We start from the raw sequence: 26,668 nt of genomic DNA, 5'->3' as shown, positions 1-26,668 counted from the left end.
GTGATGGGAGGAGAGAGAAAATAAAAAAAGAGAAAAAAAGCCTCTGTTTCCAAGATATTTTATATGAGAAGGCAGAATTTTTAAAATGTAGAGGGATACAGGATAAACTATAGCAACTGTCACATATAAGCTGAAGTATGTTTATAGGAGAACTATAAAAAATGAAGAAATCAAATTATATTATGTGATGGAAAAAGAAAGAAAGCAGGCATATTAGTTTGCCAAGAAAATCTCAAAGGAAATATGATAACTGTTTTGTGTGTTGGCAGGATCGCCATTTGTAGAGAGAATGGATTGTGATGGCTCCTGGCTTCTTAAAGAACAAAGCCCGTACATCTCAGTTGGGCATAGAAAATTACAAGCTGATTCCAGTTTTCCAAATTATGTGTTTCTAATTGCAACCACACCAGTTCCAGACTTCTTTCTTACTCCTACACTTTGCCATGTATTATTTTCCTACCTAGAATGCCTTATCCTCTTTTCTGCCTACATTTACTCATCCTTAAAAGATAATTTTGTATTTATATAAACATATAATTTCCTATTGTACACCCAAACCCTCACGGAAATGACCAAAAGAATACACAAATTAAAAAACAAATACCTTGGGATTGGAAAATAGGGATGAATAGTTCATACATGCTAGAAACTCTAGGGATGTCTGTTACATATACTGCATGTGGGCACAGGTAAAGATAAATCACCAAAACCAACCTGCCACATTCCTCCTTTAAGGTAGCTGGTATTTCAGAGAGCGAGTCGAGGAGATCCAAGGCGTTCCTCATGATACAGACAAGAAGCAGACCTCCAAGAATTTCTTTTGCTATGAGAGCTCAACAAATTCGAAAGTAGCTGTGATTGGCTCTGTTGGAGTTTTTAAGCTGCTATTTCAACTGGAAAAATGTGAACAAAAACATCAGGGATGAAGACTAGATTAGATTGTGTATGGAGAACATGTCAAACAAAAACCTATGTTCAAAAAGTTGGTCCATCCTTCTACTTGATGTGAAAATGATGAAGCTATAATAATCAAAGCACTTAATAATCAATGTTTTCATGCAACAATGATCAGAAAGCATGATTTCAGAAACAAACAATATATATGAGTTTCATTAATTTCTCTTAGCTCCTGTTTTCTTGGTTGTAAAGCAGAGATAATGATGATGACATAACACATCATACAAGATACTAAAAGCATTATAATTTTTAAGCAGGCTAATGCATATTAAATGATTAACACAATAAGCACCAATAATTCCTAGCTTTAGGATTACTATTATCAAAGTATTACTTTGATATAATGAAGTTGGAATTTTAAATCACTTGGGAAATGACCCTACAATATCAAGAATTTGAGACAAAATGAGTTTGACCGTTACTTTCTAAATTACTTCCTACAATTGATAGTGAATAGTTACACTCAGAATAAAGCCTTTTTCAGAAAACACCAAAGACATGATACATAGAGAAAATATTATTTGATTTGCTACACAGAAATAAAAATAAAAATTTTTAATCAGTCAAAAACATATTAAGCAAAAATTAATGGCAAACCAAAATGTGGGGAAAATATTCACAACATAATTGGGAATTTAAGTGTTTGTAAAACATACACAGAAGTTATTATTTAATAAGAAAAATATAAACACATTGCTTAAAAATCCAAATATATTTTTTAATTTCTTAAAAATGAAATTAAGTAATGCCTGAATGCATTCAATAAATATTTGTTTAGCACTTGCTCAATAAAAGTAGTATGCCTGCTATTGGGATTACAGGCCGGAGCCACTGTGCCTGGCCCCTCCCACTGTCTGTAGTCTCCAATGTCTATTATTCCACTCTACATGTCCATGGTACCCATTGTTTAACTCCCACTCATAACTGAGAATATGTGACATTTGACTTTTTATTTCTGAGTTATTTCATTTAGGAAAATGGCCTCCAGCTCCCTATTTACATATATTTGAATTTTTAAAATTTTCATTTATTTGGGGGATACAAGTACAGGTTTCTTACACACATATATTGCATAGCGGTGAGGCCTGGGCATTTAGTGTACCAATCACCCAAATAGTAACATCATACCCAGTAGGCAATTGTTCAATGTTCACTCCCTCACTACCTTCCCACCATCTCATTTTCCTACCTTTTTGTTTGTTTGTTTGAGACAGAGTCTCACTCTGTCAACCACGTTGGAGCGCAGTGGTGCAATCTTGGCTCACTGCAACCTCTGCCTCCCAGGTTCAAGTGATTCTTGTGCCTCAGCTTCCCTAGTGGCTGGCATTACAGGTGCATGCCACTATGCCCAGCTAATTTTTTTTATTTTTAATAGAGATAGTATTTAGCCATGTTGGCCAGGCTGGCTGTGAACTCCTGGCCTCAAGTAATCTCCTTGCCTTGGCCTCCCAAAGGGCTGGGATTACAGGCATGAGTCACTGAGCATGACCCCTCCCATCTTTTGTAGTCTCTAATGTCTATTATTCCACCCTGCATATCCATGGTACCCACAGTTTATCTCCCACTCATAAGTGAGAATATGTGGTATTTGATTTTTTTGTTTCTGAGTTATTTCATTTAGAACAATAGCCTCCAGCTCCATCCATGTTGCTGCACAAGACATGATTTTATTTTCTATTGAGTAGTACTATTCCATGGTGTGTGTGTGTGTGTGTGTGTGTGTGTGTGTGTGTGTGTCCCATTTTCTTTATCCAGTCCTCCATTGATGGACACTTACGTTGATTCCATATCTTTTCTATTGTGAATACTGCTCTGATAAACATCTGAATGCTAGTATCTTTTTGATATAATGATTTCTTTCCCTTTGGATATATACCAAGTAATGGGATTCTTGGATCAAATGGTAGTTCTATTTTTTGAGTTCTTTGAGAAATCTCCATACTGTTTTCCACAAAGGTCGTACTAATTTACATTCCCTCCAACAGTAGATAAGCATTCCCTTATCTCTGCATCCTCACCAACATCGATTGTTTTTAGACTCTTTAGTAATAGCCATTCTGACTGGTGTAAGATGGTATCTCACTATGGTTTTAATTTGCATTTCTCTGGTTAGTCATGCTGAACATTCTTTCCTATGTTTGTTGGCCACTTGTATGTCTTCTTTTGGAAAATGTCTGTCCACGTCCTTTGCCCACTTTTTAATGGGGTTATTTGGTTTTTTTCTTGTCGAGTTGTTTGAGTTTCTTATAGATTCCACATGGTAGCTTTTCATCAGATGCATAGTTTGCAAATATTTTTCCCATTCTGCAGGTTGTCAGTTTACTTTGTTGATTGTTTCTTTTCCTGTACAGAAGCTTAGAAAGACAGATAAAGTATTTGACTTCATGAATCATATCTTTTGAAATATTGCGAAGAGCAGAAATACATATGACCAACAGACATGAAAAAAATTTCCTCAGTAAAATCAAAGACATGAAAATCAAATCAATATACAATTTTTGACCAATCAAACATCCAAGATTTTAAAACATACAAAGTGTTGACAACATAGTGAATTAGAAACTTCACCAGTAAGAGAAATTAGAGGTAGTTTTTGGAGGGCAATTTGGTGATAGTTATCTAATAATTTTAAAAATTATTTTATCCAATAATTCAATTGCTTATAGTTTACTCTTAGAAAACATTCAGTGGTGCATGGAATATTTTGATCATGATGAAAAGTTCTGCATTATTTTTAAGAATAAAAAATTTAAAACAATATTTTGTTTCTGTAACAGTTTAAGTAAATTGAGATCTATCTGCAAAACAGACTACTATATAACTCAAAAAGCATCTAAAAGGAATATTTTACAAATTAACAAATATATTATTGTGGTCTTATTAAATTTAAAAGAAAGGCTGACAAACATTGTGTTAAATCTGGCTCTTTTGCATAAAAGTTTTTATATATGCATAGAAAAAACATTGAAAAATATTCACTAAATTAGTAACTATTGTACTGTTGGGTGAAAGTTTAATACATGATTTTTGTTTGCTTTATCTTTTTCTTATTCTCCAATGATAAATGTTGAATACAAACTTTATTATACTTAAGCAGAAAATTAATGAAAGGAAGAAAAACCCAGCTAGAATGAACCTCCTCTGTGAGGTCTTAGTCCAGCTACCTAGTTAATCTGGGTTACTTTTTTCTCTATATTCTCATAACATTTTGGCTTATTAGTACATGTTTTAAACATGTACTAATCATTTATGGACTTTTCTTTCCACTGAGATCCTTGAAAGTGGAGCTATTTCATCTTTATGTTCTCCTTTTGCTCCTCACTATTCTAAATCATGTAGTAGAATGGAGGCTTCGTGCATTGAGTTAAATTGTGTCTCTGAAAAAAATATGTTGAGATCCTAATCCAGAATAGCTGTGAATATGATATTTGGAAATAGGATCTTTACAGAGGTAATGAAGTTCAGATGATATCATTAGGATGCACCCTAATCCAATATAACTAGTGTCCTTATAAGAAGAGAAACGCACAGACACACACTGTGTGATGATAGAAGCAGAAATGGAAGTGATGTACCTATAAGCCATGGAATGCCAAGGAATGCTGGGAATACAAGAAGCTAAGAAAAAGGCATGGAACAGATTCTGCCCTACAGCCTTCAGGGATAGGATGGCCCTGCTAACCTCTTTATTTTGTTTTTCTAATCTCTGGAACTGGGAGAAAATAAATAGATGTTACGAGCAACCCAGTTTGTAGTACTTTATTACAACAACCCTAGGAAACGAATATGTTCCACGAATAATTACTGAATAATAAATGAACAGATTTTTTCTACATGACCCCAGGGATAAATTCAGGACTAGTGGCTGGATTTTAGAGGCAGAAAATTCTTGCCTCTTCCTATTAAGAATTTGTATGAAGAAAATTCAAGACATAGGTTGCTATTTGGACACTATTCTAAAATCCATAGTTCTAAAATATAATTTTTATTTTGTATTAACAAAATAGGTAATCATTATTTGGATGTATAAGATTTGCAGTGTAAAACCCACTGCAATGAATGTAAGAAAAAGCAAGATGGTATGGTTTTAGTGAAGTTAGGTAATAATAGCACCATCTACTGGTATATGAACAATGCTATGACTGATAATATTTGTGCAAGTTGTTTGGAACAGCACATAATAGTATTCAATAAAAGTTGGATTTCATTCCTTTCCTCTTGCTAGAAGGTAAAATAATAGTAAAAAAACTATTAATGTCTTGGTTTCCAAATGTAATTTAAAGTAAATCCCTATATGTGCAAAGGCAATTAATGAAATACACAAAATTCATTCAGCTTTAGATGTAGTATATCTGATTAGAGTAGAAAGGATTGTAGTGTGTGTACAACTATGACAAAACATAAAATTATAATTCAATTAAATATATACTGCATACTTACTATGAGTCAAAAATAATGCAAAGTGGACATAAATATGAATGAGTTATTTTTGATAACATTTTATTATTAGAATAAAAAGTAAGCTTTCTTCTTCATGCTTGTGTAGAAGAAAACATTCAATAAAAATATATTTAACTGTAAATGTCTAATGTCTACAGGATTTAAACATTTTTCAAATGGCTAATCTGGCACTGACTCACCCTCAGGGTATAAACATATAACCACATACATATTTTTTGACCACTTATTATCCTACTCTGTTAAGAGTTTGATTTTACATAAAATTTTCCCCACTTACCACGACTTTGCTGTTTTCTTCCTCCACCACCCCTTCCAGGAAACATTTAGAGGCAATCATCATATTACATACTGTTATTGGTTTTTAACCTGAATCTTATGAAATAATAGACAACAAAATTATATCTAATCCCCAGCCCAAATAACTCATGGGGAATGATTATGTTTGTACTCGGTGTAAAGGTTAGCCTATTCTTTCAACAGTTTAAAAAATTACAGTCACAGATAGAAAAGAGCAGTGAATGGTATCTGTTTATTTAAAATATGCCCCTAAACCAGGCTGGAACCCAGAAATGTTTGGTATCGAGAAGTGTTTACCCAAATTCACAAATTTTTCAGATTGTGTCTGTACAGAGTTGCTGACTCAGGTAATCTGTTCTAACAGGCTTCTGTTGTACGCTTTAGGTTGCTCCAATATCATACCCTCAAAAGCAAGGAACATTTTTCGTGAGAAAACATTTCTACACAGTGAAAAGTTTACTTCAATAATTCTGCCGTTTGAAACTAAGTAAGCTGTAAAACTGAAGTAGCAAAGTAGATACTTAAACACTTAAACATAGTTTTTAGCTACACATTATAAATTCCCTTTTTGAAAGTTCCCTTAATGAGGTCTCCCAAACTATTCCACTTTCACCATGAAAAAGTCTGAAAACAGCACAGTAATTAAAATACGAGTGAGAAAAAAAAAATGGTTAAACAGATCTGATAGTTCTTTAAGGGTGTATAAATTTCAGTGCACAGTTACTATATTGAGATATAATACACTGGTTTTAAAATCAAACAGGCAAAGACTAAATCCTAACTCTGATGTTCACTAATTAAATGCACCTTGGGAAGTTCACTTTATTTCCAGTAGTCTCATGTATAAATTAGTGTAAGTAATATCTATATGCCAGCATTGTTGTGTTAAAGTAGATCCTACACATAAAGCATCTGTCACATAGGGACACTTAAATATTGAGTATCCCCTTTTCCTTTCTTGAGGAATAATTGGGGGAAGGGAGACAGCAGAATATTAGAAATTCAAAACATTAAAAATGTTCATTGTATGATTTTGGCTGGCTTTCTCTCTATCTCACTTTCTTTCTCTCTTCCTCCCTCCCTCCTTCCTCCCTCCCTTCTTCCCTTCCCCTGCTTTCCCCTTCCTTCCCCTTCCTTCCCTTCCCTTCCCCTTTTCCTTTACTTTCTTTTCCTTTCTTTCCTGTTCTTTATATCAGACAATGTATAGAGTTGGATATAGGGACAGTAAGGTACCCTCTGTGTCTTTTATTTATTTAATTTTTGATAGAAATTATGTGACTATAAAATAGACTACATTTTTTTAGATATATTTGAGACTAAGTGAAGGATGGGTGAATGCAATTGCACTTAAATATTTCATAGTTCAACAATTCAAAAGCATGTTCGCACATAATCCAACCCACACCGTTATGTGTCAGCAGTAACACATGAATATTTGAGGCAGAACCAGGTAAATTGCTAGGCTTGGTATAAGAATATCTGGCAAGCAGAGTTTGGGTAATTTAAGCCTTCATGTGTTCCAGTCATCATATAGGCCTCCTGACAGAATGCTGTAAGTGGATACTGTCAACATCAGAAAACTGCTGAGGAAAATAAAGACAAACCTGGGGGTATTGTCATCCTTGGTTTCTCACCAAGTGCATGGGCTTCCACAAGTTTGAAATATATCATTCAAAAAATAGTGATTAAGCACCAACTTTGTGCCAGACTGTATGGTTACTAGCTGGAATACGGCAGTAAACAAAGTCAGTGTGGTTCCTGCAGTCATGGAACACATCGGCCACTCTAGTGTCAGAAAGATAGCTCTTATAAAGGTGATTAGGACAATAACAATAAAAGAAGCCTGGATAAACCCATGAACATACCTGAGGGTGAGTAGACATCCACTGAAGATACCTAAAATATCTGTTGACAATTATGCTTTTGCAATAAAATCGTATATGAATGTGTAGCCACAACTATCATTTAAATGGGTAAAGCAAACCACGAAGTTTAGAACTGCTGAAAAATATCCTGAATATAAAACCTTCTGCATAATAAATATCTTATTTAGGTGATTCTTGAAATCACTTAAGTAAGTGATCATGGTTGTCTACAATTTAGAATTCTCATTTTCTGGAAACCTAATTTCAGGAATCCAGGATTCCAAGTATGAATATCTTTATAGATGGCTTTTTTTTTTTTTTTTTTGATGGGGCTTCACCACGTTGGACAGGCACGTCTCGAACTCCTAACCTCATGAACTGCCTGCGTCAGCTTCCCAAAGTGCTGGGATTAAAGGTGTGAGCCACTACGCCCGGCCAGGACCTCATACTTAACACATCCAGATCAGAGCTCATAATTTGTGCCTGGGTGGTTCCTCCCCAAGTGTTTGTTTATTTTATTTTATATACATATATTTTTTGCATTTTAGGTTCTAGGGTACATGTGCAAAACATGCAGGACTGTTGCATAGGTACATACGTGGCAATGTGGTTTGCTGCCTCCAACCCTATCACCTATGTCTGGCATTTCTCCCCATGTTATCCCTCCCCAATCTCCCTACCCCCTGCTGTCCCTCCACTATTCCCCAAACGACAGACCCCAGTGTGTGATGCACCTCTCCCTGTGTCCATGTGTTCTCATTGTTTAACACCTGTCTATAAGTGAGAACATGCAATGTTTGATTTTCTGTTCTTGTGTCAGTTTGCTGAGAATGATGGTTTCCAGATTCATCCACATCCCTGCAAAGAACACCAACTAATCATTTTTTATGGTTGCATAGTATTCCATGGTGTATATGTGCCACATTTTCCTTGTCCATTCTATCATCAATGGGCATTTGGTTTGGTTCCAGGTCTTTGCAATTGTAAACAGTGCCTCAGTGAACATACCCATGCATGTGTCTGTATAATAGAATGATTTACAGTCCTTTGGATATAGACACGGTAATGGGATTACTGGGTCAAATGGAATTTCTAATTCTAGGTCCTTGAGGAATTGTCACACTGTCTTCCACAATGGTTGAACTAATTTACACTCCCACCAAGATTGTAAAACTGTTCCTATTTCTCCACATCCTCTCCAGCATCTGTCTCCAGATTTTTTAATGATCACCATTCTAACTGGTGTTAGATGGTATCTCAATGTGGTTTTGATTTGCATTTCTCTGACGACCAGTGATGATGAACATTTTTTCATGTTTGTTGACCTCATAAATGCCTTCTTTTGAAAAGTGTCTGTTTATGTCGTTCACCCACCTTTGAATGGGTTTTTTTTTTTTTCTTGTAAATCTGTTTTAGTTCTTTGTAGATTCTGGATATTAGCCCTTTGTCAGATGGGTAGATAGCAAATTTTTTTTCCCATTCTGTTGGTTGCCGGTTCACTCTAATGATTGTTTTTTTTTTTTTGTTTTGTTTTTTTTTCTGTACAGAAGCTCTGGAGTTTAATTAGATCCCATTTATCTATTTTGGCTTCTGCTGCCAATGCTTTTGGTGTTTTAGTCATGAAGTCCTTGCCTATGCCTATGTCCTGAATGGTTTTGTCTAGTTTTTCTTCTGGGGTTCTTGTGGTGTTAGGTCTTATGTTTAAGTATTTAATCCATCTGGAGTTAATTTTGGTGTACAGTGTCAGAAAGGGGTCCAGTTTCTGTTTTCTGCACATGGCTAGCCAGTTTTCCCAACACCATTTATTAAACAGGGAATCGTTTCCCCATTGCTTGTTTTTGTCAGGTTTGTCAAAGATCAGATGGTTGTAGATGTGTGGTGTTGCCGCTGAGACCTCTGTTCTGTTCCATTGGTCTACATCTCTGTTTTGGTACCAGTACCATTCTGTTTTGATTACTGTAGTCTTGTAGTATAGTTTGAAGACAGGTAGTGTGATGCCTCCAGCTTTGTTCTTTTTGCTTAGAATTGTCATGGCTATTCAGGCTCTCTTTTGTTTCAATATGAAGTTTAAGTTGTTTTTTTCCAGTTCCTGAAGAGGGTCATAGGTAGCTTGATGGGGATAGTGTTGAATCTATAAATTACTTTGGGCAGTATGGCCATTTTCACAATATGGATTCTTCCTAACCATGAGAATGGAATGTTTTTCCATCTGTTTGTGTCCTCTCTTATTTCCTTGAGCAGTGATTTCTAGCTCTCCTTGAAGAGGTCTTTACTTCTTTTGTTAGTTATGTTCCTAGGTATTTTATTCTCTTTGTAGCAATTGTGAATGGCAGTTCACTCTTGATTTGGCTCTCTTTAAGTCTGTTATTGGTGTATAGGAATGCTTGTGATTTCTGCACATTGATTTTGTATCCTGAGACTTTGCTGAAGTTCCTTATCAGTTTGAGGACATTTTGGACTGAGACGATGGGATCTTCTAAATATACAAGCAAGTCGTCTGCAAATAGAGACAATTTGACTTCCTATTTTCCTGACTGAATATCCTTTATTTCTTTTTCTTGCCTGATTGCTCTGGCTAGAACTTCCAATACTATATTGACTAGGAGTGGTGAGAGAGGACACCCTTGTCCAGTGCCAGATTTCAAAGGGTATGCTTCCAGTTTTTGCGCATTCACTATGATATAGGCTGTGGGCTTGTTGTAAATAACTTTTATAAGTTTGAGATATGTTCTGTCAATATCTAGTTTATTGAGAGTTTTTAGCAGAAAGGGCTGTTGAATTTTGTCGAAGGACTTCTCTGCATATATTGAGATAATCATGTAGTTTTTGTCTTTGGTTCTGCTTGTGTGGTGGATTACGTTTATAGGCCTGCGTATGTTGAACCAGCCTTGCATCCCGGTGATAAAGCCTACTTGACCATGATGGAAAAGCGTTTTGATGTGCTGTTGCAATCAGTTTGCCAGTATTTTATTGAGGATTTTTCAATCTATGTTCACCATTGATATTGGCCTGAAGTTTTCTTTTTTTGTTCAGTCTCTCCCGGGTTTTGGTATCAGGATGATGTTGGTCTCATAAAATGATTTGGGAAGGATTCCCTCCTTTTGGATTGTTTGGAATAGTTTCAGGAGTGGTATCAGCTCCTCTTTGTATGTCTGGTAGAATTTGGCTGTGAGCCCATCCGGACCTGGACTTTTTTGGTTAGTAGGCTATTAATTGCTGCCTCTACTTCAGCCCTTGTTATTGGTCTATTCAGGGTTTTGTCTTCTTCCTGGTTTAGGCTTGGGAGGATGCAATTGTCCAGGAATTTATCCATTTCGTCCAGGTTTACTGGTTTATGTGCATACAGTTGTTTGTAGTAATCTCTGATGGTAGTTTGTATTTCTGTGGAATCAGTGGTGATATCCACTTTATTGTTTTTTATTGCATCTACTTGATTATTCTCTCTTTTCTATTAGTCTGGCTAGGAGTCTGTCTATTTTGTTGATCTTTTCAAAACACCAGCTCCTGGATTTATTGATGTTTTGAAGGTTTTTTTTGTGTGTGTGTCTGTATTTGCTTCAGTTCTGCTCTGATCTTAGTTATTTCTTGTCTTCTGCTAGCTTTTGAGTTTTTTTGATCTTGCTCCTCTAGATCTTTCAATTTTGATGATAGGGTGTCAATTTTAGGTCTTTCCTTGCTTCTCTGGTAGGCATTTATTGCTATAAATTTTCCTCTAGACACTGTTTTAAATGTGTCCCACAGATTCTTGTATGTTGTGTTTTCATTCTCATTGGTTTCAAAGAGCACCTTTATTTCTGCCTTCATTTCATTGTTTATCCTGTCAACATTCAGGAGCCAGTTGTTACGTTTTCATGAAGTTGTGAGGCTCTGAGTTAGTTTCTTAATCCTAAGTTCTATTTTGATTGCACTGTGGTCTGAGAGACTGTTTGTTATGATTTCCATTATTTTGCATTTGCTGAGGAGTGATTTACTTCCAATTATGTGGTCAATTTTAGAGTAGGTGTGATGTGGTGCTGAGAATAATGTATATTCTGTGGATTTGGTGTGGAGAGTTATGTAAATGTCTATTAGGTTTTCTTGGTCCAGATCTGATTTCAAGTCCTGGATATCCCTGTTAATTTTCTGTCTCATTGATCTGTGTAACATTGACAGTGGAGTGTTGAAGTCTCCTACTATTATTGTGTGGGAGTCTAAGTGTCTTTGTAGGTCATTAAGAACTTGCTTTATGTATCTGGGTGCTCCTGTCTTGGGTGTGTATATATTTAGGATCGTTAGCTCTTCTTGTTGCATTGATCCTTTTACCATTATGTAATGCCCTTCTTTGTCTCTTTCGATCTTTGTTGGTTTAAAGAGTATTTTATCAGAGACTAGGATTGCAACTCCTAATTTTTTTTTCTCTCCATTTGCTTGGTAAATCTTCCTCCATCCCTTTATTTTGAGCCTATGTGTGTCCTGCAGGTGAGATGGGTTTCCTGCATACAGCACACTGATGGTTTTTGACTTTTTATCCTATTTGCTTGTCTGTGTCTTTTGATTGGGGCATTTAGCCCATTTACATTTAATGTTAATATTGTTATGTGTGAATTTGATCCTGCCATTAAGATGCTAGCTGGTTGTTTTGCTGATTAGTTGATGCAGTTTCTTCATTGTGTCAATGCTTTTTATCATTTGCTATGTTTTTGGATTGGCTGGTACTGGTTGTTCTTTTCTATGGTTAGTGCTTCTTTTGGGAGCTCCTGTAAGGCAGGCCTGGTGTTGACGAAATCTCTCAGCATTTGATTGTTCGTAAAGGATTTTATTTCTCCTTTGCTTATGAAGCCTAGTTTGGCTGGATATGAAATTCTAGATTGAAAGTTCTTTCCTTTAAGGATGTTGAATATTGGCCCCCACTCTCTTCTGGCTTGTAGGTTTTCTGCCAAGAGATCTGCTGTGAGTCTGATGGGCTTCCCTTTGCGGACAGCCTACCCTTAGCATTTTTCCCTTCATTTCAACCCTGGTGAATATGACAATTATGTGCCTTGGGGTTGCTCTTCTTGAGGAATATCTTTGTGGTGTTCTCTGTATTTCCTGGACTTGAATATTGGCCTACCTTGCTAAACTGGGGAAGTTCTCCTTTATAATGTCCTGAAGAGTGTTTTCCAGCTTGGATTCATTCTCTCTGTCACATTCAGGTACACTTATCCAACGTAGATTAGGTCTCTTCACATAATCTCATATTTCTTGGAAGCTTTGTTCATTACTTTTCACTCTTTTTTCTCTAATCTTGCCTTTTTGTTTTATTTCATTGAGTTGATATTCAATCTCTGATATCCTTTCTTCTGCTTGGTTGATTCGGCTATTGAAACTTTTGTATGCTTCACAAAGTTCTCATGCTGCGTTTTTCAGCTCCATTAATTCATTTATAAGAACTAAGAGCCTTTTTTCAAGGTTCTTAGTTTCTTCGCATTGGGTTAGAATATGTTCTTTTAGCTCAGAGAAGTTTGTTATTACCCACATTCTGAAGCCTGTTTCTGTCAATTCATCAGACTCATTCTCCATCCAGCTTTGTTCCTTTGCTGGTGATAAGCTATGATCGCTTGAAGGAGGAGAAGCATTCTGATTTTGGGTGTTTTCTTCCTTTTTGAGCTGGTTTCTTCCCATTTTGTGGAATTTATCTACCTGTGGTCTTTGTACTTGGTGACTTTTGGGTGGGGTCTCTGAGTTGACATCCTTATTGTTGATGATGAAATTATTTCTTTCTATTTTTTAGTTTTCCTTCTAACAGTAAGGCTCCTCTGGTGTAGGACTGCTGGAGGTCCACTCCAGACCCTGCTTGCCTGGGGATTACCTGTGGTGGCTGCAGAACACTAAGTGTTGCTGCTAGTTTCTTCTTCTATTATCTTTGTCCTAGAAGGAAGCCCACCAGATGTCAGCCTGGGCTCTCCTTTATGAAGTGACTCTTTGGATATATGGGGTCAGGGAGCTGCTTGAGGAGACAGTCTGTCCCTTATAGGAGCTCAAGTGCTGAGCTGTGAGCTCCATTGTTCTGTTCAAAGCTGCTGAACAGGTACATTTAAGTCTGCTGCAGTGGAACTCATAACCGCCTTTTTTCCCAGGTGCTGTCCTGGGAAAAAGTTATAAGTTGTAAGCTCCTGACATGCTGCTGCCGTTTTTCGGAGCTTCCCTGCCCAGCAAGGAGGTAGCGTAGTCACAGTCTGCCAGCAGAGTTGTTGCTGAGCTGCCATGGACTCTGCCCAGCTGCTGTATGAACTTCCTTGTGGTTTTGTTTATAGAGGTATAGTTAGAACTGCCTTTGTAATGGTGGACTGCCTCAGTAATGGTGGACTGCCTCAGTAATGGCAGACTGCCTCTGTAGTGGCAGACTGTCTCTGTAGTGGTAGACTGCCTCAGTAATAGTGGACTGCCTCAGTAATGGAGGACTGTCTCTATAGTGGCGGACTGCCTCTGTAGTGGTGGACTGCCTCAGTAATGGTGGACTGCCTCAGTAATGGCAGACGTCCTTCCCCCAACATAGCTGGACTGTCCCAGGTCCAGTTGTGCTTGCTGCAAACATCTCAATCCAGAGTGTTTCAGATTGCTGGCCTTTGTGGGCATGGGACCGGTAGGGCCAGTTCACCTGACTCCCCATTTCAGACCCCTTTGTTTCAGTTGAATTGACGACCCTGTCTCCCAGGAGTTCCAGGCACCAGTTGAAATGGCCGCCCAGATGTCTGTGTGTTTTTTTGTGGAAACCCACTGCGCCAGCTGCAACAGCCTCGCTGGAAACTCATGGCACTTTTCAGCCTGGGAATCTCCTGGTCTATGGGCAGTAATAACTCCTTTGCAAATACAGTGTTCACTCACCCTCTGCATTGTTCTCGCTGGGAACTGCACTCCAGAGCTGTTCCTGTTCAGCCATCTTGGATCTATGATCCTCGAAGTTGGCTTTTTAAAGATAAAATACCTAGATGATTTGGCAAGGCATGATATATCTGATGTCTCTGTTTTCCAGTTGTGAATTGTCAAGTATGTTAACTGACATCAAAAGACAGAGCATCAGACTTAAAGTAATAGAACTACAGCTTGTAAAATTAAGGGAGGATAATATCAAGAATATTTAGGTATATCGAGTAGAGTAGTCTTTCTAGGCAGAATAAGATCAATACATATTTAAATCAATATGAAGGAGTCTTTCTTTGGCTGTAATCCACAGGCTTATTTATCGCTGTCTGCCAATTATTGAAAGGACCTCACTTGGCTTTTCAATGCTTCTAGTCATCTCTCAGTGTTCTAACAATTTTTTTTCTACATAGCCTGAGAAGAATGATAAAAACATTATATTTGCATATCTACATCCTGTGTTGTCAGCATGAAATACTTACAGATGTCTTTTTTCCAATTAGAAATAAGTAATTTTCTAAATTATTTTAAAAATAAACACTCTCCTTTAAAAAAAATCAACTTCTAGATAGCCATGGTTTGAATTTAAATATGAAAATCTTTTTTTCTTCAAAGTTTATCCCCCAAACATGCAAATTTTATAAACTGATATAAACTGATTTCTGATGCAAGTAGCTTCTGGAAATACTAATTTTTGTCTGTCAATATAATTAGTAATGATAACAAGTGTATGGGAGGCTGAGGTGGGCGGATCATGCGGTCAGGAGTTCAAGATCAGCTGGATCAACATGGTGAAACCTTGTCTCTTCTAAAAATACAAAAAATTCGCTGGGAGTGGTGGTGGACACCTGTAATCCCAGCTACTCAGGTAGCTGAGGCAGGAGAATCACTTGAACCTGGGAGGCAGAGGTTGCAGTGAGCCAAGATCACACCACTGTATTCCAGTTTGGGCAGTAGTGTGAGACTTCATCTCAAAAATAAATAAATAAATAAATAAAATAAAATAACAAGTGATCATTTTTCAAGGACATGTTAGAAATAAGGTAGGTGTTCTCATTTTTTTGTTGAAGAAACTTGGGCCCAGGACAGACAAGAATAAGGATCTGAACCTAAGTCTCTTACTTCAAAATTCATATACTTGCCCAAAAAACTTTTTTTTGAACAAAAATTTAAATGAGTGCTTGCATGTTATTTGAAATACTTTCATAGTATATTTATCAAGTTTCAGTCATTATAAGAAATAGACTCCAAAAACATCTAACAGGGATATTTTTTTCTGGCAGGATTATGGTTTAGTTTCGATATCTTTATCACCATCAAAGAATAAACATCAAAATCTTATGCGTAAACAGCAGGGTAGACCTTGCCCTCTATAAATTGTGGTAGTATAAAAACAATATAATTCATACTGTTTATAGTCTTTTAAAAATGAAAAACTTCATAGCTGCACTTACTATACACACATATCCATACACGTGTGTATACATACAAATTAGTAATTATCAAATTTATTCTTAAGTATGTATCTCAAATAGGATGTCACTAATGAATATTTTTCCTTAAAACATTTCTATTTATAAATATAAAATATTTCCTTATCTTCTTCTAAATGTTCATTCAACATCCAACCAAATTGTTGTTAGTTAAATTTTGAAAGGGAGTCCTTCTCTGATGAATAGCATTAGACTGTTATCAGTTGGTATTCTTTGATTGCAAGAAATAGAAAACAATTCTGATTATCTTGGGCAAAAAAGAAAGTTAAAGGACATAAGGTGGCTCCCACAGGTGAAAGAGAAGTTGAAGAATCCATCTCAAAAAGAATGGGAATCAGGGCAGCTTCAGGAAATGAGGACACTGTCTTTGGGGGGCAACCTCTTCAATGAATCAGCATTAATCACATACTCTTTTTCTTGTCACTTAGCTCACAATTAATATTCCAGAGGGAGACAGAGATAGCATAATTTGCTTCCTTTGGGGCACAGGTCAACTTGCTGACAAGGGAGTTTAAAGTACTTTAACTTCCCCCTTACAGATTGTACACAATCAGGAATAAACAATTTCCTCAGGATGAAATAGGGATGTCTTACCCAAAGAAGGGTTAATGAGTACTGGGAGGCCAAAATAAATAAACAAAAATAAAAATCCCAATATAATAATTGTACTGTGTAATTTTCTTAGGTTTTTTTAAATAAAGGGATCCAGATTTGCTCTTCCTAATACTAAATTTCTATTATAGTCATGGATCAGTTAATGATGGGGATACATTCTGAGAAATGTGTCATTAGGTGATTTCATCATTGTGCAAACATTATGGAGTGTATGTACACAAATCTAGACAGGATAGCCCACTTCACATATAGGTTTCATGGTAAAGCTTATTGCTCCTAGGCTACCAACCTGTATAACTTGTTACTGTACTAAATATTGAAGGCAATTATAACACAATGGTTAAGTATTTGTGTATGTAAACATAGAAAAGGTACAGTAAAAATATAGTATTATAACCTTATGGGCCCACCATCCTATATTCAGTCCAACGTTGACTGAAAGGTAACATGAATGTATTTTGACAGTCATGTTTTTTAATCAAAAATAAAAACAATAACTTTTTAGATGTACTTAATATTTTCAATGCTGCCAAAATAAGGAAATGATAAATTCCTATAATCATTTTGCATTTTCAGCATCTACAGAAGAGATAAATTTCAAAATGTAAGATTTTTATTTCCAAACTACATTTTAATGTGGGAAAAACTCCCATAGTCATCTAGGAACTAATTTTATTTCTTTTTTTTTCCTGTCCTTCTCTCCCCAGACTCTTACACACCCAATTTGGCTGATTTTTTTTCATATATAACTTCTGAGAAAACCATAGTTTTTTGTGTTGCATGTTCTGTTTTTAGTGTGAGCATCTAAAGCTTCTTATTCAAATGCTCATCATTACCAACCTTTCTAGAAAATATTTTACTTTAAAAATAAAAATCATTTGACCTTAGTATATTCAACTTCACTTTTTAAAAGCTTTTTTTTTTTTTTTTTTTTCAACTCAGGGTTCTTTTCCTTTTAGCAACTCCTGTGAACTTTCTAACTCTGAAACCTATTCAGAAAAATGTATCTATTTTTACCATCTGTCTGTCTCACATTGTATTATTAGGAAAGAACTTTTCAGTATGAATTTCATGAGATGAAGCGTGTGACTAATTCCTATCACAGGATTGCAGGGTGACTTTTTTTTAACACTTCTTCCCCCGATTTCTGATGATTCCTCTGCTCTGTGGTTTGTTGCTCAACCTCAACTGCGGTTTAGAAAAGGTTTAACATAAATACAGAGTTAATTTTTAAAATAGTGACTTTTTGGAGTGAGTGCTTCTTGGGTGCAGGTGATGTTCTGTTTCTTGATCTAGGTTCTGGCTACATGCCTATGTTTTATTTATTTTGTGAAAGTTCATTCAGCTGTATACTTATGATCTTGCACTTTTTCTCAAAATGTACTAGAAACATACTGCTTAAAGAGAAAAATCACTTTGCGTTTAATTTCAATTATATTCTGGCCCATTTTGTCATTGAGGTGTTCATTATTTTTTAATTGATCTATCCAGAGCTCTTTCAGCAATTCAAGTCAAAATCCTTGGAGTCATCCTTGACTCCTCTCTTTTTCTTACACGTACCTTCAATCTGTAGGCAAATATTTTCAGCAGCACCTTCAATATAAATCCATAATTCTACCACTTCTCCCCATTTCACTGCTACCACTTAGCCAAGTCATCTTTAGCACAGATTCTTGCAAGGACAAGGAAATTGTCTCCCTTCTCCCATACTGCCCTTATCCCTTATTCGGTCTATAGAGCACACAAGCAGCCAGAGATTCTGTCCAACTGTAGGACAAATTATGATTCCTCTGCTCAAAACTCTCCAAAGGCTTCACAATTTATTCCAAATAAAAGCCAAAATCATTACTGTGACTCACAGGGTCCTGTACAATTGGTCCAGGTGACCTCTGTGATATCTCTTATTACTCATCTTTCATTCACTCTGCCTCACCAAGGTGGCCTCTTTGCTCCTCTTTCAACACAGTAGACAGCCTCTGTATCAAGTTCTTTGCAATCACAGTTCCCTATGCGTGGAAAGTTCTTCCTCAAGATATTCATTCACATGGCTTGCTCTTCTCATTTTAGATCTTAATGCAAATGTGACCTCAGTGAGACCTTCTCTCATCACTGTAAGATTGCAACTGTTTCCCTCCAGTGTTCCCTATGTCCTTTTCCCACTTTACCTTTAGACTTACGACCATTTAATATGATATATATATATTTCTTAATATACAGAAAAATATAAATATAGATATACATACAGGCAACCCTCCATATCCATGGGTTTCAGGTCTGTGAATTCAGCCAACCCAGATTCAGCCACTGAAGATTCAGCCAACTGAGGATTAAAAATATAAAGATAAAAATAAATAATAATTCAACAATAAAAATAATACAAATAGTATAATATAATATAACAACAACTTACATAGCATTTATACTGTATTAGGTATTAAAACCAATCTAGAGATGATTTAAAGTATCTGAGAGGATGGGTGTAAGTTACATGCAAATACCACGCCTTTTTACATAGGGGCTTGAGTATCTGCAGACTTTACTATCTGCAAGGGTCCTGGAGCCAATCCCATTTTAGATACTGTGGGCTGACTGTATACATATGTACAGACACAGTCAATAATAGATTGTTTTATATATATTTAGTAATCCTTTGCCAGCCATGAGAATTGCATTTCTGAAAAACAATATGATTATTAAAACCATGGTTAGTAATAACAAGGTCTCAGAAAATAGATGATACATTTTTTAAATAATCAAAATAACATTGCATATATAGATTTAAAACATAGTAAATAGAAGTTATAGAAGGCATCTGCTTCCAAACACCAAAGATTAACCAACAATAAAATCCCACCCTCAGGCAGCCCTTCTAAATTTTCTCCATTGTTCAAAAAATATTGCTGAGGCTTTCTGTTCCACTAAGGGGGTTCTCCCACAAGTTTTCATTTCTGTAGACAACTGTACCTGTTTACATTTTTTGTATCAGCTCTTATTGAAATACAAATTTTATGGGTTTACATATGAATTGTTTCTTATTTCCCAATTATTGGTGGGGAATTAATGGTGCTTTTAGGAAACATATAGTAGGTTGTGGCTATTTTTTGATAAAATAGAATAAAATAAAACTAAACACTAATTCGCACTAATGTTATGAATATGAATCCTGAATATCAAAGGTAAATATTACTTTATGAAACTTTTGCTTCAGTTTGTGTGTGTGTGTGTGTGTGTGTGTGTATGTGTGTGTGTGTGTGTGTGTATTGGGATCATGATACGCAATAAATTTCCTATTGAGGTTTAGCAGCTAAAAAAGTTTGAAATACATTGTTGCAAGCACATTTGCTGCCTCAAGCCACCCAGAAACTTGCATATATTGTATCAGCATTTGCTTTCACCAAGAAAATAGTCACACATTTATTTGGAGATAAATGGTAGGAAAATCCAACATTTCTAAGAATCCAGACAATGCCAGTGTAAAGCATATTATTTACAGAAAAAAAGGTTTCAGTGGGATAATTAAAACCAAGAGATTGGCCAGTTACTCGAGTAATCATTGGCCAGAATGGTAATCACTGATTCAATTAGGACTTCCTTTTCTCGGATTGCATTTCCTATGATAAATTGAACTATGTAGGGTCTTTTAAAATCCCAAGTACAAAATGAAATACTGTGTATATATTTGCTTCAATTTTCAGAGAGAACTACATAACTCTATAGCATTCTGCATTCATTTCAGAGCTCTAATCCAAATTCACATTCTCTTCCCTTTAGACTGACATTAACATGAGCATGAGTGGTTCAGAAACAAAATATGTCTCATTAGGGTTTGCTGATCCACTCACAAATGTCTCCTGTAGCTCTAACAAGTGATAGTATCCCTCACCCTGAATCCAACCACTTTCCAGCAATGTAGAAACAGGATGAGATTATTTCATTTGAGGGAACATCCACCTGTTTCATTTACTTTACCCCTACCAAATTATATATATAACAAAAAATTAACATTAACCTAGATCTATTTAGGATAAGCCACTATAAATAGCTATTATTTGACCATTCTACAAAAACATGAATTTTATGTGGTTTAACAGAAAAGCTGGATATATTCAGTTATGGTAGAAATCTATTAAAAATTATGTTCAGGAATTTGGAGATTGGAATGAGTGATATAGAAAGCAGGTAACTCCATGGGAATGTCTACAATTTCTATGATATTAACACTTAATACACTTGTGTTATTATTCATCTCTTCAATACTACACTTACTGAGTACCTACAGGGTGCTCAAATATTTTGTTGGTTTTCAGGATAGAAAGATGAATAAGATGTAACTCATGACCTTAAGGAACCTGCAGTCCAATGGCCTATATTCCATTTGAATTTGAATGGAAGCATCAGCTTTACAGTCTGTGCTACTGACTAATTATTATGTTAAGAGATCTAGCTTCCTCTACTTTTATAATTAAATGCAATTTTTTTATTTTAAAAAGCAGCATTTGCTCATTACTAAAGAAATATTACAGAAGTGTCTAAGGGAGAAACTAAATTTTCTGTACCTGTGTCATCTATTGTTTGCAATGATAAGATATTTCAGTTTGACCATATTCTAGACAGTCTAAAGAATCATTAAGTGGCTATTTTGGAATAAGAATCTGGAATGTCTTGTCCTAAGAAAATACAAATAAGAAAGGACGTGAAGCCAACTAAGACCTTGTGCTGTCACAATATAAACATATATAATCAAGGAATGTCCAATGTTTCTGCTGGACAGACTTAAAAGAAAAGGAATGTTTATTGAATAAACACAAAGAAGAACAATGAATTTTCAAGAAAAAAAAAACAGTTCCTAAGATTTCTAATAAAAGATAACTGAAGATTAACTAATGGTACACACAGCAGTCAGCCAAGGTTCAGAACTGACTTTTTCCAACCTGAAATCAAGGAGTAGAGAATGAAAAAAACCAGAAGCCCTTCTGCAAAGTATTACCATCTAGGTCAGAAACCACCTAACTCTTTATGTACTCTGGGGCAAACAGTGCAGTGAGGATTAGCAGTGGTGAGTTATCAAGAGAACATTTTTAAAAGTTTATTCCAGAGCATACACTGTTCCCTTACCAGCAGTAATAACTTATCTCTAGGACTAAGGGGAAGGGAAACAACTGAAAGGAATATGAAGGTAAGAAGTGAAACATCTACAGCAGTGGTTTTCAAACTTTTGCTCAGGATGTATTTATGTTATTAAAAATTACTGAGACCCCAGAGAGCTTGTTCAAATCCATCATAACTATTGATATTTACCAATAACAAAACCAAGAAAAAGTTTAAATATTACTTAACTTAAAATAACAAGAATATATATCTAGGGCATGTGGCCATAAATGATATATTTTTATGAAAAATAACTATTGAGTGACCTGTCTGCCTAGGTGTCTCATGCCCTGACATCTTGCAATATATACCAAGAATTCAACGGTGTGTTTGCTCTTGACCCAAGTTTTCTCATGGTATCGAAGGCAGCAGGCAGCCTTGAGAGAGAAGGCGGGGTCTCCTGCCAGGACAAAGAGCAGGCTTGCTTACTGCCTGCTAGAAATAGCAGGTTCTTCAAACTCAGACTTCCTCTCCTATCATGCAACCCACTGTGTGTGTTTGCATCTAGCTAAGTCCATCTGTGCCTCCCCGGCGGAACTGGTACTGACTGGGGGAAACAGGTGTAAACATATGGACACGCTAGCTACCGGTTTTGTGATAACAGTCTTTCAACTCTGATACTGGAGTCTTACATCTTTTGTTAGCCTCCAGTAAACTGTGGTAAGTTAATTTGTTAACTTGCAAATAGTGTAAAACCTCATACTCCGTATAGCTCTTGAAATTAACTATATTTTCAACAACAAAATGATGTAATGAGAAAAGTAGCATTAATTTTGTTTTTTTGCAAATTTCTAATGTCTGGCTTAGTAGTTGAGAGCTGAGTTCTCATATCTGATTCAATTTCTTCTTACAATATGTTGTTTTGGTTGAAATATATGAGGAAAATCTGGTCTCACACAGACATATAGTTGGAAAAGAAACAAACATGTGTACCCACTAAAAAGATTTCAGGATCTGAGTGGTCCTTACACCGCACTTAGAGAATTGTTGATTTATAGCCACATAGTTTACTGTCTATATTTAGATTGTTTTGTTATCAGACAGTCTGTATTAACATGACTTAACTATGCCACAAAATTCTTGCTCTGGAAGATGAAGTTGTAAATAACTTTAGCATTTGTTTTGTTACTGTTATTAATTCTTTTGTTATTTATAATTTGTTACAAGAGTGTTCTGGAAATCTGCTTATCCAAATATTCAACCACTAAACTTGCCCCCATCAGGGTAACAGATCATTCACTGGTCTCATCAAAGGCTGTTTATTCTTCAAGACCAACTTCAAAACCCTTGCTTTGCTGGGTCCACCAATCCTAAACTATTATTTCGTAAACTTTGCTGCATCTCATTCAACCCTCATACCACATCGAAAGACCCACCTTAAGCCAGACTCTCCAACTCTGACCAACAGCTGTCTTTCACCTTGTCTTCCTAAGTCACTACTAGAGCACAGTCAATATTAGTGACCTATCATAGCACAATAAGAAATAAACCTGGTTTTCCTTTATAAATGGGTTAGTCTGGTAGATGGTAATGGATAATCCGTTTTATATTTAGATCATTCTCTCTTCAACAAACAGGACTCTGTTTTGAAAAACTGAGGATCGAATGTGCTTAACATGATCTTTTCTGCACACGTTAGCAAGAAAAAGTCCTGGGGCCTTTCATTAAAAGGAGAAATCTTGGTACTCAATCTATCATCAAAGTTCATAAAATTAGGGTTGCCATATTAAGCAAATATAAATACAGGACAGCCAGTTAAATTTAAATTTCAAGGAAACAATAAATAATTTCAAATTATAATTGTGTCCCAAATATTCCAGGGTGTCCTATGTCTTATTAAGCAATCCTACATAAAATCTGTGCTACAGGACTTGTGGCTCCATGTTAACAACAAAGATTTTTCTATTTGCTTATTATTCTTAATCCAAAAGATGCCAATCACTTTACAAAACTGAATACAATAGTTACTTTAGGTTCTTTAGTTTGGTAGACAAATTATAGATGAAGTGTAAAAAAAGCAAAATTACAAATAGATTTAAAAATTATGACTCTATCAAAGAATTCTAAAACTTTGTTATTTTTAATTTCTTAGCACCAAATTGTAAGGCTTCAGCTACAACTGTAGGCTAAAAGCTATCTGTCATGGTAGAATGACAGCTGGAATCAAACTATATATAGAAAGAGACATGGAATTGCAGACACTACGCATAGTATGTAAGAAGACAGCTGTGAGATTGGGGTGGAGATTTGGTGCCAAAGATGAGATTATTATAGTTATAATAACAAGAGTCAGAGGTTTTCATGTCTTACAGGTCATGTATTGTTGTGATATGAATCCTTGGTTTGGATTTCAGGACATAAATGTGTTATAACTAATGTTCAAACCTATGCTAATATACAATATTCAATGAGATGATCTAATTTTCAAGGCAAGTGAAGAACAAGAACAATCTTCAGACTGCTCTGTGATAGTACTATAATTCTGCATAATATAATTTTTGAGAATTGATCTTTCATATAGTCTAGTGACAGAAAAAAATAGAGTCATGTGTCATTTAAGGATGAGGATACATTCTGGGAAATGTGTTGTTAGGTGGTTTTGTTGTTGTGTGACCATCAAAGAGTATACTTATACAAACATAGGTGGTATAGCCTACTACACATGTAGGCTGTATGGTATAGCCTGTTGCTTCTTGTGGCCTAGGAGCAACAGGATGTACCATACAGCCTACATGTGTAGATATATTACTGTACTAAATACTGTAGGCAGTTTTAACATGATGGTAAATACTTGTGTATTCAAACATATCTAAACATAGAAAAGCAACAGTAAAAATATGGTATAAAAGATAAAAAATGGTATACCTATACAGGGCACTTACTGAGAATGGACATTGCAGGACTGGAAGTTGCTCTTGGTGAGTCAGTGAGTGAGTGGTGAGTGAATGTGAAGGATTGGGATATTATCCTACACAAGTATAGACTTTATAAACACTGAATTCTTAGGCTACACCAAATTTATTTTTAAATTTTCTCTTTCTTCAATAGTAGTTTAACTTTAACTTACTATAATTTTTCAATCTGAAAACTTAACAATTTTTAACTTTCTGACTCTTTTGTAATAACACTTTGCTTAAAACACAAACACATTGTAGAGCTGTACAAAAATAATTTCTTTCTTACATCCTTATTCCATAAAATTTTTTATTAAATATTTTAACTTTTAAACGATTTTGTTAAAAAAACTAAGACACAAACACACACGTTAACCTAAGCTGAAGGATGTACCTGTGGGTGTCTTACAGTTTAACTTAAAAAAAAAATAAGTAGAAGGAGTATATTCTAAAATAATGATAAAAAAGTATAGCATAATAAATACATAAGCCAATAATATAGTTTTTTATTATCATTATTAAGCATTAGGTACTGTACTTAATTGTATGTGCAAGACCTTTATACAACTGGCAGTGCAGCAGGTTTGTTTACACCAGCCTCATTACAAACATGTGAGCAGTTTATTGTACTATGACATCACTGCTACAATGTCACTAGGTGATAGGAATTTTTCAGCTCCATGAGAATCTTTTGTGTATTATGGTATATGTGGTCTATCATTGACCAAAACATCATTATATAGCATATGATCATATACCAAACTGAAAAGCAGAAAGACCTACCAGGATTTTAATGTCAGTTTTTACAACAAATTAGCTCTATAACCTTGACCAGTTTGGTTCCTGTATTAGTTTGCTAGGGATGCCGTAAAAAAGTACTGCAGGCTGAGTGGCTTAACCAACAGAAGTTTTTTTTCTCACAGTTCTGGATGCTAGAAGTCTGAACTGAAGGGGTTGGCTGCTTCTGAGGCTTATCTTTGGGCTTATAGATGGCTGCCTTTTTCATGTGTCTTTACGTCATCTTTCCTCTATTTCTGTGTCCACATTTCCTCTTCTTCTAAGGACATCAATCATAGGGGATGAGGGTTCACCCTGATGACTTCATTTTAGTTTAATTATCCCTTTAAAGATCCTATCTCCAAATACACTCACATTCTGAGGTACTGCAGGTTATGACTTCAACATACGCATTTTTTCGGGGGAAGCACAATTCAGCTCATAAGAGTTCCCCTTTCTGAATTTTGGTTTCCTTTCTTGTAAAATAGTGACATTGAAATTGATCATTTCTAAAGTCTCTTCTCACTCAATGATTTATATATAATAAATCACAGATCACCTGTTATATTTTATGGACTACAAAATTAAAAGTAGCGGTATAAGACTCAAGAAAACTAATATTCATCAACAGAAATGTCTGAAATCATGATGCCATTATAATGTTAATGAAGACCACAGATGGTAAATGTTCATTTGAATTTCAAATAGTTGCAGCTTTTCAAATGTAGTGAACCGATTCAGCAAAATTTGCATAGTAGGAAAAGTGTACATAATTGTTTTTCCGCTTATTCCAATAGGACTCAGCAGGACACTGCAAATATCTATTGAAATATTCACTGATTGATGCTAAAAACAAAAGACTCTTTTTTATTGAGGCTATGAAGAAGAAAATTAGGTAATTCTATAATACCTTAGTCTATGGTTTGAGGATATAGAAAAACATTTGTGTATTTGTATCTCTTGTTATTTTATTTTTTTCCGTGATGATTTTAGAGCTCAGTGTGTAGCAAGGTATATGTTTTCTCAAAGTTGAGCTTTCTTTATTAATGACCCAGAAGAGGAGAAATCTTTGTCTCCATAGTCACCTGGAGAAATTCAGGAAGAAGGCCAGCTATAACCCCTCTGTGGTAATTCAGAGGCCTCAATAAACTCTCAAGTTGCATTTTGGTCAAAGCCTTTAACAAGAAGTTATCTAGGCTAGTGAATCATAAAACTGGCCAAATAGAATTATCTGAAGAATACATTAAAAATAAGATTATCCAGGCCTCATCAAAGCATACTA

The sequence above is a fragment of the Sapajus apella genome, unplaced genomic scaffold, assembly GCF_009761245.1.
Source record: "Sapajus apella isolate SASKATOON/1434 unplaced genomic scaffold, GSC_monkey_1.0 scaffold7, whole genome shotgun sequence".
NCBI lineage: Eukaryota > Metazoa > Chordata > Mammalia > Primates > Cebidae > Sapajus > Sapajus apella.
This window is presented reverse-complemented; position numbering follows the sequence as displayed.